General features: G+C 41.6%; 1 long non-coding RNA gene across 1 annotated transcript; it reads left to right on the forward strand.

Annotated features, from left to right (window-relative positions):
• Positions 1-1,662: 1,662 nt before the first annotated feature.
• On the forward strand, positions 1,663-17,565 carry LOC143781393 (uncharacterized). Its single transcript, XR_013216688.1, has 3 exons — positions 1,663-1,785; positions 4,603-4,735; positions 17,538-17,565. It is a non-coding gene; the product is annotated as an uncharacterized LOC143781393 (long non-coding RNA).
• Positions 17,566-18,835: the final 1,270 nt, after the last annotated feature.

Genomic DNA, 18,835 nt, shown 5'->3' on the forward strand with positions numbered 1-18,835 from the left:
GTAGTTAAATGAGTCCTATATGCAGGAACTAACAAATATGAAATTAATAGCATATAAAATATGAAAATATATGAACGAAATGTAGTGGAGGCAGTGTAAGGGAATATGTGCAGGTGGAAATAGAACCAATAATGGCCAGGAAAGAAATGCTGAGTGTGGAAAAGGATGCTGTGGTGTAGTTAAATGAGTCAAATGAGCAGGGACTAAAAGATAAGATCCATGGGGGAGTCTTAATATAAAAGGAGTGAACCAAAAAGGTGTTGGTGTCACTCCGATGGCATAGGGGGTGAAGATTTGAATTAATAAATATAAATAGCAAAAGAATGTGGTGATATATCAAATAAATAATACATAAATGTGCAAACTTAATATATTGGGTGCAAACATAGGCAATAAATTAGTGAAAAAATATATATAATAGGTACGAGTGCTATCTGTTAAAAATAGGAATATCGTATGTGAAAAACTGACATCTTAAAAAGAACCTGCCACCCGCCCCAGGCGTTTTTAACTAAAAGAGCCACCTTGTGCAGCAGTAATGCTGCATTCTGACAAGGTGGCTCTTTTAGTTCTGGGTGCTGTAACTGCCGAAATAATCCGTTTTGTAATTTGTCCTAAATACCTTTTCTTCAGTCAAGGAGGCAGGTCTTTCCCCCCTGCTGCAGACGCCACACAGCCGTCACTCAAATCTTCTTGGCGCCGGGTGCCGCCTCCCCACCGCTGTTTTGAAATGAGCCGGCGCCTGCGCTCTTTTCTCCTGCCTTGGGCAGGCACAATGAGTGCTGCCCGTCCTCTGTCCTCATATGCAGTCTAGCTGACTGCGCCTGTGCGGCCGCCCTGCCTGTGAATCCCAGCCCCGCAGTGATAATAAATCAGAAGACACTGCGGGGCTGGGATTCACAGGCAGGGCAGCCGCACAGGCGCAGTCAGCTAGACTGCATATGAGCACAGAGGATGGGCAGCGCTCACTGCGCCTGCCCAAGGCAGGAGAAAAGAGCGAAGGTGCTGGCTCATTTCAAAACAGTGGTGAGGAGGCGGCGCCCGGCGCCAAGAAGATTTGAGTGACGGCTGTGTGGCGTCTGCAGCAAGGAGGAAAGGCCTGCCTCCAGGACTGAAGAAAGGTATTTAGGACAAATTACAAAACTGATTATTTCGGCAGTTACAGCACCAATAACTAAAAGAGCCACCTTGTCAGAATGCAGCATTACTGCTGCACAAGGTGGCTCTTTTAAGCTGGAGTTACTCTAAACGACTTACCAACGATCACGACCAGCGATACGACCTGGCTGTGATCGTTGGTAAGTCGTTGTGTGGTCGCTGGGGAGCTGTCACACAGACAGCTCTCTCCAGCGACCAACGATCAGGGGAACGAAGTCCCCCTGCAGCACCCGGGTAACCAGGGTAAACATCGGGTTACTAAGTGCAGGGCCGCGCTTAGTAACCCGATATTTACCCTGGTTACTATTGTAAAAGTAAAAAAAAAAAAACACTACATACTCACATTCTGATGTCTGTCACGTCCCCCGCCGGCGTCCACAGGGTTAAAACTGCTTTAGGCAAGAGCGCTGTTAATATGCACGCGCTGCTGCCGAGAGCTTCCCTGCACTGAATGTGTCAGCGCCGGCAGTAACAGCAGTGACATCACCGCTGTGCTCTGCTTTACGGCCGGCGCTGACACAGTCAGTGGAGGGAAGCTCTCGGCAGCAGCGTGTGCATATTAGCAGCGCTCTTGCCGAAAGCAGTTTTAACCCTGTGGACGCCGGGGGACGTGACAGACATCAGAATGTGAGTATGTACTGTTTTTTTTTTACTTTTACAATGGTAACCAGGGTAAATATCGGGTTACTAAGCGCGGCCCTGAACTCAGTAACCCGATATTTACCCTGGTTACCAGTGAACACATTGCTGGATCGGCGTCACACACACGCCGATCCAGCGATGACAGCGGGTGATCAGCGACCAAAAAAAGATCCTGATCATTCCCATCGACCAACGATCTCCCAGCAGGGGCCTGATTGTTGGTCACTGTCACACATAACGAGATCATTAGCGAGATCGTTGCTACGTCACCAAAAGCATGACGTTGCAACGATATCGTTAACGATATCGTTATGTGTGACTCAGCCTTTAGTTAAAAACGCCTGGGGGGGGTGACATGTTCCCTTTAATGAGCACTAATGAAGATAATCCTGTCCATATATTCTAGCTGGATATCTAAACATGTTTGTAGTTAATCCTTAACTTGAGGTTACAGTCTGTGAGCTAAAGTGGAAGTGGAGAACCACTAAATAAGAGTTGCTCCAACTCTGATGGGCAAAATCCTGTACATGTACATTTGTGTGAAAAAATTATTTGACCCCTTCCTGATTTCCTATTCTTTTGCATGTTTGTCACACTTAAATGTTTCAGATCACATAACAAATTTAAATATTGGACAAAGATAACACAAGTAATCATAAAATGCAGTTTATAAATGAAGGCCTTCATTATTAAAGGAAAAAAAATCCAAACAGGAATAGGAAATCATGAAGGGGCAAGCACTTTTTCACACAACTGTATTACAAGTCTGGCCATTTACATGGATTATTAACATGCAGCACTTACAGTATGTCTGCCGGACCGTCTGCTGCTGGAGTAACACATAGCAAGCTGTAGCTGTTATCACTGCTAAACACACTTTGGGGACTACTTAGTAAGGAAAATAATAAAACTACACAAGAAGAAATACATGCAGCTTTCTACATCATTGGAATCCAAGATCCAGCTTTGTAAGTGACCTCTTGTATACATTTTGTTCATTGATAAGAGGAAAACAAAGAAATCAATGACCTAAAGAATTAACAACACAGATAAATTACCTTCAGTTCCTCACTGTGTCATGTATATTGCTAAATGTTAGATAAACCCCAGACCTTTTTAATTTGTTACCACTTAAACCCTTCTTAACAAAAACAATTTAGCGATTCCTCCTTTTTCCAGCACCTATTACATGCTTAGGACTGATCTAAAAAACAGGCAATCCCCAGGTGTAGAGACTCACACATATTGTAGGAGCAAGCCCAGATGCTCGGATAACACCCGAGCGTGCTCGGGAGTCAGGAAAGATGTTATCCGAGCACGTTCGCACATCACTAGTAATAATGAGAAATCATACAGGTAAAAAGTATTGAACAAGCTTACTGAAATGTATTTAATGCTTCGTACAAAAGCATTTGTTGGTGGCGACAGCTTCAAGACACCTCTTATACCGAGAAACTAGTCGCATACATTGCTCAGATGTGATTTTGGCCTGTTCTTCCTCACAAATACTTTTCAAATCCTGAATGATCCATGGGCTCCTCCTATGTACTCTGAGCTCTAGTTCCTTCCATAAATTAACTATTAGATTCAGGTCAGATTGACTGGGTCATTCTAGCAGTTTTATTTTCTTTCTCGGAAAACAATTGAGTTTCCTTGGCTGTGTGTTTGGTATCACTGTCTTGCTGAAATGTCCACCCTCATTTCATCTTCATCATTCTGGAAGATGGCAGCAGATTTCTATCAAGAATGTCTTGGTACATTTGCCCATTCATTCTTCCTTCAATTATGTATAAGCTTTGCCAGCGCCATATGCTAAAAACAGCACCACATCATGATGTTCCCACTTCCAAACTTTACTATTGGTATGATGTTTTGAGGGTGATATGCAGTGCTTTTTTAGCATACAAACATGATGTGCGTTATGGCATCAAAAGAATTCAATTTTGATCTCATCTGATCAGACTATATTCTCCCAGTGTTTCACAGGCTTGTCTAAACATTGTTGAGTAAACTGTAAATGGTCTTGAACATGCTATTTGTTCAGCATTAGAGTCTTCTGTAGTCAATGTGAATACAGGTCAAGGAGGTTGAGTGCATTACTTACAATTTTAATTGAAACAATTGTACCTGCAGATTCCAGGTCTTTCTGTATCTATCCACGGGTAGTCCTTGCTCTTGGATAACTCTTCTGATATTTCTTTTTACTCCTCTGTCTGAAATTTTGTGGAGACCACCTGGTCATGGCTGGTTTATGGTGAAATAATGTTCTTTCCACTTATGGCCCTAACAGTGCTCACTGGAACCTTCAGTAGTTTAGAAAATCTCTAACTAATGCCATCAGTATGTTTTGTAACACTAAGGTTGCAAAGGTCTTGAGACAGCTCACAGGTTTTACCTCTCAAGTCATGAGATGTTTGTGTGGCACCTTGGTAATGAGACTCCTTTTACAGGGATCAGTTGAACCAACTGATATAATTTTTCACTAAGTAGCAGGATTGCTTTCTAATTACCTATAGATTTCACCTGGTGTCATGACTTTCCATGTTTTTTATACCTCTTTTTTATGTGTTCAATAGTTTTTTCTGACACATAACTTAATTTCTGTACATCTATGGTTTTATTTCTTTACCTACGTGGATTGAATGGGTTGTTACCAATATCGGGTGAGAATTTCATGTCAATAGCATCTTTAGAAATATATTTACTTACAAAAATGGTGATGTGTTCAATACTTGTTTCACCCACTGTATATTATGCAATTTAAACTTTTTTCCCATACAATGACCTGTAAAGCAATCACAGGAAGCCGATGGAGAGACTGCAGCAGAAAACCACCACCCTACCACCTTGGCCTGCCCTGATGCATAGAAGACACCATTAGAAGAAAACTTTGGAGGCCAATTTAATAACCTCTGATCGGATTCCTTCACCGCAGGTATCAGTTTAATTGCATAACGGCACCATTATGGCCATGCCTTTACTTTATAGTGATAAATCCTGCTGACAGGTTCTCTTTAAGGGTTATATGCCAATTTTTTCCATTTAATCTGACATAGCCAAGTTAAGGAGGGTCAGTTTGCTCTCAGATATGGGCAGATTCCTCATGTATTGTTAATCCAGATCTATTGTAGCTGGGCCTTGTTGACAAGGAAAAATGGTGACCATGTGGACAAAAAATTATTAAGACAGTGATGCTGTAGGAGAGGTAGTGGACAATGGGGACCTCTTAGGACACTTCACCTGCAAATTATTAGTTTATGCACAAAAAGCAAATTTAACTTATTGTTAGTAATGAAGAAGGACCATGCTTTTATCCAAGGTTTCTTTTATGAAAGGGCTGTAAGCCCAGTAATAACCATTAGCTGTTTAACAGAAGCATCCTGGTCATATATCTGGTGGAAAATATTATGCATAGCTCCAACACAGTCTGATAATGTCACAGACAGCCTCAGTGTAAAGACACAACCCTTTGACCGGAGAAATATCAACACTCAGTTGTCAAAATTATTTTTATAGTTCCAGAGGAATAACAGAGGGACAGCACAAAAAAAGATGCTACATAATTGGTATTTCATTAGGAATATAAGTATTTGCTAAAACATGTAAACCTATAAAATTGTCCATATGGCCAAATGGGACATCCCTTTAAGGCCAAAGCAACCAAACCCAAACAATATGGATCTGTCAATATTCAAATACGTTTTGAAAATGCAAACACAGATATAAATGTAAAATATTTTAACCAAAGATCCAATGAAACAAGGGGACTAACACATCAATACAAATTTTATTACTCAAAAATAGCAAAAAACACACACAAAAAAATATGTGGGGAATTGACTGGTCTTCTTAAATTTAGCCCCAACTATATAACAATACTATGCATGCAGAATTACCGTATTTTTCGCTTTGTAAGACGCTCCGGATTATAAGACGCACCCCAAATTTTGAGGAGAAAAATAGGAAAAAACTTTTTTTAATAAATTGAGGGGGCTTCTTATAATCCATGCGTCTTATTGCTTACCAGGGGTTGTGGCTGCGGTGGATCAGGGTCCCAGGGTCGTTGCTGGAGGCAGGAGTGGAGCATTGCTGCAGGCTGGGATGATGGGGTCTGCAGGGGGGCTTCGGTGCTGCATGGGGGCTGCTGTGCTGCAGGCTGGGATGAGGGGTGCTGCAGGGGGCTCTGGTGCTGCAGGGGGCTCTGGTGCTGCAGGGGGCTCTGGTACTACAGGGGGCTGTGGTGCTGCAGGGCTGTCTCCAGTGCTGCAGGGCTGTCTCCAGGGCTGTCTCCGGTGCTGCGGGGGGCTCTGGCAACATTTTGTGAAAGACCAGAGCCCCCAGCAGTTCGTCCATGCGTTCCTGTATGACTGACTCCGGGAAAATGGCCGCCGGAATCTCGAGAGATGAGATCTCAGTGCTGAAATCTCATCTCCCGAGATTCCGGCGGCCATTTTCCAGGAGTTAGTCATACTAGAATGCATGGACGAACTGCCGGGGGGCTCTGGTCTTTCACAAAATGTCGCCAGAGCCCCTCGCAGCACCGGAGCCTCCAGCATCACCCGGGGCAGCAGCGGACAACCCCGGCAGTGGCGGCGGGTGACAGCGGCGGCGGGCGACAGCGGCGGCGGGCGGTAGCAGCGGCGGACACCCCCTCATCCCAGCCTGTAATGGTAAGCGGTATATCCGCTTTGTTAGACGCACCCACATTTCCCCCCCAAATTTGGGGGAAATAAAGTGCGTCTTACAAAGCGTAAAATACGGTATATATATTACCTGAATTTTTTATTATTATTTATCCTAAACTAATATGTCGTAAATATATATTTATTAATTTGTAGTTTTGTTTCTAATCATCAGACATAACATATACATAATCAATAACATGGAAGCAATAAAACGGCTGGTTAGATATTGTATCAGCGACATTAATATCTATTTCTACTTTTACCTTCCAACCATTTCAGAGATTAGATTGTGTATATAATTTACTCGTTGCTTTGCTAATATCATTGTCTTGCTTATGTGAGTCTTGCAATGAAATCCAACTATTCCATTCTATTTCAGGCTTCATTAGCTAGGATATTTTTTATTTCTCTTCCTCAACAATTGAAGTAATTTAATTTTAAATGTTATTATGAAAAAGATATTTCATTATCTTGTAGGATAATTCCTGTAATAGTGTTTCCCAATCTGGATGTATACAAAAGGAAGTAATGACCACTAATCTTTAATGAATACAAGCCAGCGTAGATCCACCTGAGGCATTGCTCTAGATGCAGATGGATGAGACTTTGTTGCCTCAGACATTTAAGGGCTAAAAGATAAGTGTTCTAGGATGAATGTAATACTAACATAAAGCCTTACCATTCATAATAAATACTTTGTTATACCTAGCATTGCATATCTCCTGTAATTCATGTATGAAATGTAGGGTACCAAAATTACATGGCTCCTTTATGATATGTCTGTAACCACCTGTCAGCAGTGACGGTACAGCTTTCACTGGAAGACCCGAGTGTCATACCTCGCATTGCTGGGGAGACATAAAAGGGTTGTCCACTATCCGGACAATGACTTTTCAAATGAAATAGTCCCCCCTGTAAAATAAAAACACAAAATATACACCTCCTACACATGAGTCAGTGTGATGCAGCAGCAAAGAAGGCAAACACAGTTTTGGGATGTATTAAGAGAAGCATAGAGTCTAGATCATGTGAAGTAATTGTTCTCCTCTACTCCTCCATCTGGAATACTGTGTCCAGTTCTGGGCACCACATTTTAAAAAAGACATGATAAACTGGATCGAGTTCAGAGAAGAGCGACCAGAATGGTGAGCGGACTGCAAAGTATGTCCTACGAGGAACGATTAAAGGATCTGTAAATGTTTAGCTTGCAAAAAAGAAGACTAAAAGGAAACTTAATAGCTGTCTACAAATATCTGAAGCGATGTCACACTGTAGAGGAATCATCATTAGTCTCATTTGCACATGGAAACATGAGAAGCAATGGAATGAAACTTAAAGGGAGAAGATACAAATTAGATATTAGAAAAAACTTTTTGACATTGAGGTTGAGCAGTGAGTGGAACAGGCTGCCACGAGAGGTGGTGACGAGTTCTCCTTTAATGGAAGTCTTCAAACAGAGGCTGGACAGACATCTGTCTGAGATGGTTTAGTGAATCCTGCATTGGTCAGTTGGTTGGACATGATGACCCTGGAGGTCCCTTCCAACTCTAACTCTATGATTCCACCACCCTATGATTCTATGGAACCACATTACAATTGTCAGAAAAGCTTATCAGAAAACCAATATTTTGCTTATTTACTTCTATGAACAACTTTACTGAGCATGCAAAGACACAAGCACATTAAAGCTAGCCATATAGATGTAAATTGTTTAAATGATATACAAATCAATCCATATAATATTAACCATAACAACGCTAAGATATAACTAGTGAATAATGGTAGCTACATTCGGAGTCAAGAAACTACTAGTATGGTGTATCACTGTGGAATGGTTAATATGACTGAGGCGCTGCTCACAAATTTTGTGCTTTGTCCATAAAGGTTCAAGTACTAAGGTGCTGAGCTGATGACCTTACAGGGTCAGACAGGGCCAAATATGATAAAAATAGCTCTTTACAGTCTAAAAGTTCATGCCTGCATGTTAAGAGGATTTTTATACCTGAGACATGTAGGAAACTAGAGCCTTCATGTGATTACTGTGATGTGGTAAGTAACTTGAGGCTGTAAGAGTGTGCAAAATGTAAGACATGTTAATGTAGGGCAGTGTTGCTTAAGAGAGGGTCAGTGACAAAATGTTGTGAATGTTTGCCAAGCTCTACTGAGAGCAACACAGGGCAGAGCCAAAATGAAGGAGGTGCTGCTGAAGAGATTGCCAGAAACTACTGCTTGTATCAGTGAAGTGTCAAAATTATCAACCTCTGACATATCTGACATTTGGCTACTTCTGTACAAGCCAAGTTGTCTTGTGAGATTTGAAATAATCAACCATATTGCCTGTAGTATTTTGCAACCATTAAAGGGAACCTGTCACCCCCCCAGGGCCTATTAAGGTAAAAGAACCACCTTCAGCAGCACTAAGGCTGCATTCTGTGAAGGTGGTTCTTATGTTTAGTCTCCCTAGGAATGCTGAAATAATCACTTTTATAAAATTCGCTCCATAACTGTATTGCGTCAGGGAGGTATGATTTCTCCCTGACTCAAGCGCCTCGAAGCCGTCCATCATCCCACCGGGTGCCGCCTCCTCTCTGTCTTGCTCCATCACCGGCGCCTGTGCTCTGCAATTATTTCTCGGGCATGCGCCGTGCGCGCTGCCCAGGAACTTACAATAAGTGATGAAAGTAGATTGCGCGTGCGCACAGCGCCAGATTCCCAGCCCCACAGTGTGAATACACTTACTTGATGTAAGTTCCAGGGCAGCACGCACAAGACAGAGAGGAGACGGCACCCGGTGGGATGATGGACGGCTGCGGGGCGCTTGAGTCAGGCAGAAATCATACCTCCCTGATGCAAAACAGGTATTGGGCAAAATTTATAAAAGTGATTATTTCATCATTCGTAGGAATACTAAACCAAAGAGCCACCTTCACAGAATGCAGCCTTAGTGCTGCTGAAGGTGGCTCTTTTACCTTTATAAGCCCTGGGCGGGTGACAGGTTCCCTTTAAGTTTGTTGCCTCCTAGTGATAAAAGTTGTCAATCTATCATTAGTGGCCACTCACATTCCTTCTGCCATTCCTGAGTGGGGAACTTTTGTACCACCAAGGGTCTCTGCAGCCTACAATATTTTTTAAAAGATGCCCACCATCATCCCTCTACCACTTACGAGTTGCTACATTCAAAGTCCATGGAACTGAAAGAAACAGCTATCCTAAATGAACATAAAAAATAGGTATCTACAAGATGTCCTTAAAAGGAACCTTTCATCAAGTTTTTCTACTACTAAACTGCTGCCACCACATTATGTGCTGACTAACAAGAAAGATCAAAATTAATGGCGAAAAAGAATCTTGAACATTGCTGTCACTACACATGGCTCAACTCTCCTAATTGAAAGTTGAGTGATCAAAATGGCATACATGGACCAACCATGGCACTTGCTGTAAGTCTGTAACACATCCCCTCAACCTTTGATCAATGTTGCATGGTTCTAAATTCTTGTTAATGGTTTCAGCAAAAATTCTGCTTACATGCAAAAACTAGAACTAGGGAAAATAACAGAACCTACAGTATAAAAATTAGCTTTTATTACTTATTTTTCTATTAAAGCTCAAACCTAATAAAAAAAAAAATCAGTGAGTACACTGTAGATCAGATCAGGGTCAAAAAATTGTTTATTAGTAATCAGAAGTCTGGGTAGAATTACAAATAATGATGATGGAAGATAAATCTAAGGGAAAATAAATTAGTCCTCTATTTCCCTTCCTGGCAGCAGAGGTTAGCATTCTATGGGCAGCATAGTAGCGCCCCCCGCTCCACGTTGGCTGACCCTATCTGACCCTGAAAGGAATTCCCTCACCAAGCCATCACCAACACCCGTTAAAGTGCTTAAGTGCAATGCAAGATCTCAGAAACCCGATACTGTCTATGATTACTCAGTGGGTGCCCATTAGTTAGACATGTCACTCAAAAAATGTGCTCACTGCCTATTTAAATAAATCATTAAAAAACAGTGTGGGGTCCCCCCATTTTTGATATCCAGCTAGGGGAGTGTTTATTTCAATTAAACAACTTTTCTTTGTGTGTTTATTTCATTTGAAGGACTTTTCTCTCTGTGTATGTCTTTATTTATTCGACAATTGTATTAGTAATGGAGGGGTTTGATAGATGCCTCTCCATTACTAACCCCTGGTTAGTCAACTGACATTACAAAGCTGGCATCAATGCCAAAAATATTACCCTTCTTGTCACTGCACCAGAGCAAGTGGGAAGAGCCTGGCAAATCTCCAGAATTGGAGCATGTAGTGGATGAACCTTCTCTAGGGAGGCTGTGGGCTGCGATTTTAGGTTGGGGAGGGCCAATGTACATGACCTCTTGCCAATTTGAGAATTATCAAAAACAGGGGGGGGGGACCCCATGCCATTTTAAAAAATTATTTATTGATATAATTTTTTTTTTAAAAGCATGGGGACCACTCTATTTTTGATAACCAGCCAAGATAAAGCTTAAAACTGAGGTTTGCAGCCCACAGCTGTCAGCTTTACCTGTGCTGGTGATCAACAATAGAGTGGACGCCACGCCATTTTCTTCTTTTATTTCTTTATTCATTAGCTTATTTGACAGGCTCCAGGTGGTGAATACTCTCATCAGCATACACCTGCTCTCGCCGCTATGAGCGATCCAGGCATAGGTTGATGAGTGTTGAACTTATCAGCCGATGCCTGTGATCGGTGGTAACATTTTCACCCCCAGTCACAGCTGCTGGCTCACATGCTGTCTTCTGTGTGACAGCGTGGGAACTGCAGCACTGTGACCAGCGGTAACATAAGGTTACCGCTGATCAGAGCCACTGTTTCTCGCTCTGTTATATAGATGACAGTGTGAGAGGCTCCAGATATTCAGACCCCCATTCATTTGAATGGGTTCTGAGGTCGAGTTTGAGTTCTGGGTACTGTTCTGGTATCCGAACGAAACTGTTTTTAAAGTTCGGCAGAAGCTGATTGACCCGAACATCCACAGATCCATCCGTCACTAGTGCACAGTACGTGGAAGATATGTTACAGATTTTGCATTGGGTAAATTATCCTGAAACTTCTGTAAAGCTGTAATAGCTGCAAATGGAGTAATAATGTATTGATTATAACTTCTATTTGCTTAAATGGTGTATTGATTAAAAAAAAATAAATATAAGCTCTTTAAAAACTAGAAATTTCAAAACTTTTGTCTGCTCATTTATTATAGATAAACCAGATACAAAAGTGAGGGTGAGGAGGCAGCAAAACAAAATAACATTTTCATCATCTATGAAGTATTACACTGAATTTTAGAAGAGAGGTCTTTTAATTTTTCATAATAGACTTCTCCGTATGTCTGTAATCTTTGCCCTCCATTCATTAGCATACAATCCCCTTCATACCTTCAACTCTCTCCGCTCGTACCACATGCTAATGGAACCAGACAAGTACATGACATTTGCTTTGCACTCTGACTCTTGCAGTTCAGGTTTAGATAATTCATTTTGACTTCTTGTGTCTATTTTCTTCCTGCAAACATTATTTGACTGTAAGCTACAGGAACCAATTTTTCTCTCTCATCCTGTCTTTGAGGGCACATCACAAAAGTAATATTTATTTCCACATTCCTTTCTTTATTTGTTTTTTTGTTTTATGGCAGGATAGGGGAACCTCAGACCCCAGGGCCATTTACGGCCCTCGATGACCTTTTATCAGGCCCCGAGCAGATTCTCAGGGACCGCATTCTTGGGCCGGGAGGTGTACTTTGATTACAACCAGCTCATTAATTTCTTCTTGCTCTGTTAGCACACACATGCAGTGCTCACTACTAGTGATGAGCGAGTATGCTCGTTGCTCGGGTTTTCCTGAGCACGCTCGGGTGGTCTCCGAGTATTTGTTAGTGTTCAGAGGTTTAGTTTTCATCGCCGCAGCTTAATGATTTACAGCTACTAGCCAGCCTGAGTACATATGGGGGTTGCCTGGTTGCTAGGGAATCCCCACGTGTAATCAAGCTGGCTAGTAGCTGTAAATCATTAAGCTGCTGGAGATGAAAACTAAATCTCCGAGCAGTTACAAATACTCAGAGACCACCCGAGCGTGCTCAGGAAAACCCAAGCAACTAGTACACTTCTCATCACTACTGAACACTGAAGGGCATGCAATGAAAGATTATGTCCTGAAACCAGTGCCACAGTCATGATGCACTTTGTGGGTGGAGTTTGTCCAGCCCCCAAAGGATGGTATAAATATCCAAATGTCCCTTAGCAGAAAAATGATTCCCCACCCGTTTTATGAAAGAATTATTTCTGCCATCGGACGGAATAGTAAGTCTGATGGCAGAACCCCTGCTTTGATGTGGGCTCCGGCGGTGAGCCCGCAGCAAACCAAGGACATGTCAGCTGTTTTGAACAGCTGACATGTGCCCACAATAGCCGCGGGCGGAATCATGATCTGCCCGTGCCTATTAACTAGTTAAACACTTGCCAGAAATACATGCACTGGTGACCCCCATCACGTGATCGGGGGTTATCGATGCATTGGCATGATAACCTCTATGGTTGTTGATGCCAGATTGCTATGAGCGCCACCCTGTGGTTGGTGCCCATAGCAATGCTGTAATTCTACTACATAGGGGTGATCTCAGCATCACTTCTATGTAGCAGAGGTGATCGATTTATGGCAGCTACAGGCTATTGAAGCATGCCAAAATTTAAAAGAAAAAATGTTTTTAAAAATATGAAAAAAATAAAAAAATATAAAAGTTTTAATCACCCCCTTTTGCCCCATTCAAAATAAAACAATTAAAAAAATCAATCATACACATATATGGTTTTGCCGCATTCAGAATCGCCCGATCTATCAATAAAAAAAGGATTAACCTGATCGCTAAACGGCGTAGCGAGAAAAAAAGTCAAAACGCCAGAATTAAGTTGTTTTGGTCGTCGCGACATTGCATTAAAATGCAATAACGGGCAATCAAAAGAACGTATCTGCACAAAAGTGGTATCAACATCAGTTCAGCACGAAAAAAAAATAAGCCCTCACCCAAACCAAGATCATGAAAAATGGAGACGCTACGGGTATCGGAAAATTGCACAATTTTTTTTTTTTTCGCAAAGTTCTGAATTTTTTTTCATCACTTAGATAAAAAATAACCTAGACATGTTTGATGTCTATGAACTTGTAATAACCAGGAAAATCATAATGGCAGGTCACTTTTTGCATTTAGTGAACCTAGCAAAAAAGCCAAACAAAAAACAAGTGTGGGATTGCACTTTGTTTTGCAATTTCACCGCACTTGGAATCTGTTTCTGCTTTCTAGTACATGACATGGTAAAACCAATGGTGTCATTCAAAAGTACAACTCGTTCCACAAAAAATAAGCCCTCTCATGGCCATATTGACAGAAAAGTAAAAAAAGTTATGGCTCTGGGAAGGAGGGGAGGGAAATACTAAAACGCAAAACTGAAAAAAGCTCTGGGAGTTAAGGGGTTAAATGCTTTATTCGAGGGGCGGCCACAGGCACAAGAGGGCCCCTGTCCAAGAACAGTGTGTGTGCCCTTTGCAGTACAATGTGTAAGTGTGCCCCTCAGTGGCTGCACAGGTGGCACCAATAGCACCCTGCTTTAAGTTGAATGGGCTATATAATGTATTTGTACACTTTTATTATCTGTAAATAAAATTAAAGTATATTCTGCTATGCAATATTTTTATTTTATTTAATACTTCATTTTTGTTTTACATTTATTTCGTTTTCATAAAAATCTGTCCAGGTCTTGTGGTGGACACCAAGCTGAACATCTCATTAGAGCTCTGGAAAATGAATTATAATGAGACATGCATCAGTGACCAGTTTTATCCACTGGAAGTAAATACTGAAGGCTTCCATTGAATTACAACAAGCTGCTTTAAAAAAAAACTGAAAAAAAAAAAAAACTAACAAAACATTTTGACACAGAATATTGCAAAACAAACTATTTTTTTCAATGTTATTATTATTATTGTATAGTAAAACATAAAAAAATGCTTTATAGAGCCAGACTTCACTCATACACAACTTTAGCTCTTTGCTTTCTTAGATCTGGCTGCCAAACTATTGCACATTCATAGAAAAAAAAGGTCTGCTCCTCTGCAAGAATTCAATTCAGGATGTATGAATTTATGATAGATGAAAAAGTCTCCAGAATTTTATTAGATCAAAATGACAAATTTATCAAGATCTGGGCACTATGAATAGAATATTCTTACCCACACTTACCTATCTATCAAGCAGCCCGAACACAATGTGACATCCATTCATAATTTTCTTTAAACCTATGTCCTTTTCAAGCCATGCTTACTGGGATTACCCTATATCCCCCTACCCCTGATTTTTGTTCTATTTTTTTAACATAGATTTTCATCATATGCAGTGCTGTGCAAATATTTTGAGCAGGTGTTTAAAAAAATATAGCAATACATTACAAAATTGAAGCTTTAAAGGCATTCTGTCAGCAGGTTTTTGCAATGTAATCTGAGAGCAGAATGATGTAGGGGCTGAGACCAAGATTCCAGTGTTGTGTCACTTACTAAGCTTTGTGCTGTTTCAATAAAATTCAGCGCTTTATCGAAATCTAATTAATATTTGGTGTGACTGCCATTTACCTTCAATATAGCATCAAAGCATCCATTATTCTAGGTACACTTCTATGCACACAGTTTTTAAAGGAACTTGGCAGGGAAGTTCTTCCAAACAACTTGGAGAACTATCCACATATCTAAGCTTGCACAAATCATTTTGTCTTTTTATGAAATCCCAAGCAGACTCAATGTTGTTGGGATGAGGGCTCTGTGGGGTCCATATCATCACTCCCAGGTCTGCTTGTTCTTCTTTATGTTGAAGATGGTTCTTACTAACATTGGCTGTATGTTTGGGGTTAGGGTACTGCTGCAAAATAACTTTAGAGACAATCCGATGCCTCTTTGAGGATACTGCATAATGGATTGTATCGTCTTGAGCATTGAGGACATCATTAATCCTGATTCCTGAACAATTCCCCAACTCCATTGCCTGAAATTACAACCCAGACTTGCAAAGAACTTTCACCATGCTTCACTGTTGCCTGCATACAATCATTATTGTGCACCTTTCAATCGCTTCAGTAAACAAACTGTCTTCTGTTACATCCCTATAATTCACATTTTGACTAATACAGTATGTTCTGAGCACCTGCAGCCATTTTTTTGCATGCCAATTCCTACGTTTTTGTGCATATTTTAGGCACTTATACTTGTTTGCATGTCATAAGTGTGGTTTTTGGGTGAATTTCTTTCTTGAAGACCATTTCTGCACACAGTTCATCAAACAGTAGATGGTTATAGCTGGGTCAGACTGACTACTGCCAGTTCTGAACTGATGGCACTGCTGAACATCTTCCGATTTTGAAGGGATATATGCGTTATGGGATGTTGATCTGCTGCACTGTTTCATTAGCCAACCACTACGGTCTTAATTGTTGCCTATTTCTTGGTGATCTCAACGCTGAAAAATCAGGCAGAAACATATTCATTATGCAATACCATCAGGGCAGCATCTGATTGGCTCCAACAATTCCAAACATATAGCCAATTTCGCTAAGAATTATCTGCAGCATAAAATAAAACAAGGAGACCTAGAAGTGATGATTAGTGTTGAGCATTCCGATACCGCAAGTATCGGGTATCGGCCGATACTTGCGGGTATCGGAATTCCGATACCGAGATCCGATACTTTTGTGGTATCGGGAATCGGTATCGGGATTAATATCAATGTGTAAAAGAAAGAATTAAAATAAAAAATAGGGATATACTCACCTCTCCGGCGGCTCCTGGACTTTACCGCCGTAACCGGGAGCCGTTGTACCTAAAAATGCGCGCTTGAAGGGCCTTAGATGACGTCACGGCGCTCTGATTGGTCCGTAGTGGTCGCGTGACCGCTACGCGACCAATCACAAAGCAGTGACGTCACCTAAGGTCTTTCAAGCGCTTGAAAGACCTTAGGTGACGTCACTGCTTTGTGATTGGTCGCGTAGCGGTCACGCGACCGCTACGGACCAATCAGAGCGCCGTGACGTCACCTAAGGCCCTTCAAGCGCGCATTCTTAGGTACAACGGCTCCCGGTTACGGCGGTAAAGTCCAGGCTGCGTCAGAGAGGTGAGTATATCCCTATTTTTTATTTTAATTCTTTTACACATTGATATGGATCCCAGGGCCTGAAGGAGAGTTTCCTCTCCTTCAGACCCTGGGAACCATACAGGATACCGTCCAATACTTGGTGTCCCATTGACTTGTATTGGTATCGGGTATCGGTATCGGATTAGATCCGATACTTTGCCGGTATCGGCCGAAACTTTCCGATACCGATACTTTCAAGTATCGGACGGTATCGCTCAACACTAGTGATGATATGAACCCCAAATAGCCCTAATCACAATAACATCGGGTCTGTCTGGGATTACATGAAGGCACAGAAAGACTTGCTCAAGCAACATCCACAGAAGATCTGTGGTTAGTTCTTCAAGACATTTGCTATAACGTCCCGAGATTCATCAAAAGCTGCATACTGTTTCCTTCACAGTAAAATGCTTTCTCTTTCCCACTGTATCCTTCTTCTGTAGGCTACTCCAGGACACTGCAGATTATTTGTTTCATCTCTATGTTGCCGCAACACAACCAGGGACCCACCACACCTGACGAAGCATTTCAGTGCGAAACATGTGTCGGCTGTGGTGGGTCTCTGGTTATTATCTACAGGTAACTATACCTCCCTCTTGGCTCACATAGTAGGCTCTTGACTGTGCCACATAGGCTAGGGTATTTATTTTTTTGAGTGTACCCACCTGTTTTTCTGTACCTGTGGTATTTTGTCTCACATTTTATTCTGTTTTTATACTATGTTGCTGTAAGAAAAGGGACCGGACCGGGGGTACCACCCTTGTGCCGGGTCCGGAACTGTTGGGGCTGTCTCCTCTGTTGTCCGGGAAAAAGCTTAAATACCTGGACCGACCTTTGCACTTGACAGCAGGGGGCATGACTAAGCTAAAAAGGCCAGAGCGCACGCAGAAGCAGTCAGTCCTGGCGAGAACAAGCAGCGCGCAACAGGGAACAGTTGGAGATGGTACTTCATACCGCATACTGAATCCTGGACCCAGGACCCCGTCCAAGATGACAAGGACCCACCATCACCGTCAGAAACCAGTTTATCAACGCCTTCAGGACACTGGACTTATCACGTGCTAACGGTGGTGGCGCCACCGTTTGAGCCTAAAACTACAGTCAGGAAGCCGCCAGACCGATAAGTTAACCCTTAAAGAACTGCTTCATTACTTATTGCTGCTGTTAAACTCACCCTGCACATCCTTTGTATTTATACTGCTATACTTTTATTTACCCCTTCCTCTCCCTGCTTGGCGTAACCCCCTGTTCAAGTAAAATATAGTTAACCCTTGCTCTGCCTCCTGTCCGTTACTACATCCTGCAACCTGCTCACATTGCTAATAAAATTATTTATATTTTAATTGGCCATGTGTAGAGCGTTTTCTATTTGGAATTCTGCCTGTTGCTTTATGGTCACACACACACACACACATATATATATACAGTTATATGAAAAAGTTTGGGCACCCCATTTAATCTTAAGCTTAATGTTTTATAAAAATTGTTTTTTTTTTGCAACAGCTATTTCAGTTTCATATATCTAATAACTGTTGGACACAGTAATGTTTCTGCCTTGAAATGAGGTTTATTGTACTAACAGAAAATGCGCAATCTGCATTCAAACAAAATTTGCCAGGTGCATAAGTATGGGCACCTCACCAGAAAAGTGACATTAATATTTAGTAGATCCTCCTTTTGCAAAAATAACAGCCTCTAGTCGCTTCCTGTAGCTTTTAATGAGTTCCTGGATCCTGGATGAAGGTATTTTTGACCATTCCACTTTACAAAACAATTCCAGTTCAGTTAAGTTTGATGGTCGCCGAGCATGGACAGCCCTCTTCAAATGATCTTACAGATGTTCAATGATATTCAGGTCTGGGGACTGGGATGGCCATTCCAGAACAGTGTAATTGTTCCTCTGCATGAATGCCTGAGTAGATTTTGAGCGGTGTTTTGGATCATTGTCTTGCTGAAAGATCCATCCCCTGCGTAACTTCAACTTTGTTACTGATTCATGAACATTATTGTCAAGAATCTGCTGATACTGAGAGGAATCCATGCGTCCCTCAACAGTTATTAGATATATGAAACTGAAATAGCTGTTGCAAAAAAAAACAATTTTTATAAAACATTAAGCTTAAGATTAATAGGGGTGCCCAAGCT

Source organism: Ranitomeya variabilis, chromosome 6 (assembly GCF_051348905.1).
Source record: "Ranitomeya variabilis isolate aRanVar5 chromosome 6, aRanVar5.hap1, whole genome shotgun sequence".
Classification (NCBI taxonomy): domain Eukaryota; kingdom Metazoa; phylum Chordata; class Amphibia; order Anura; family Dendrobatidae; genus Ranitomeya; species Ranitomeya variabilis.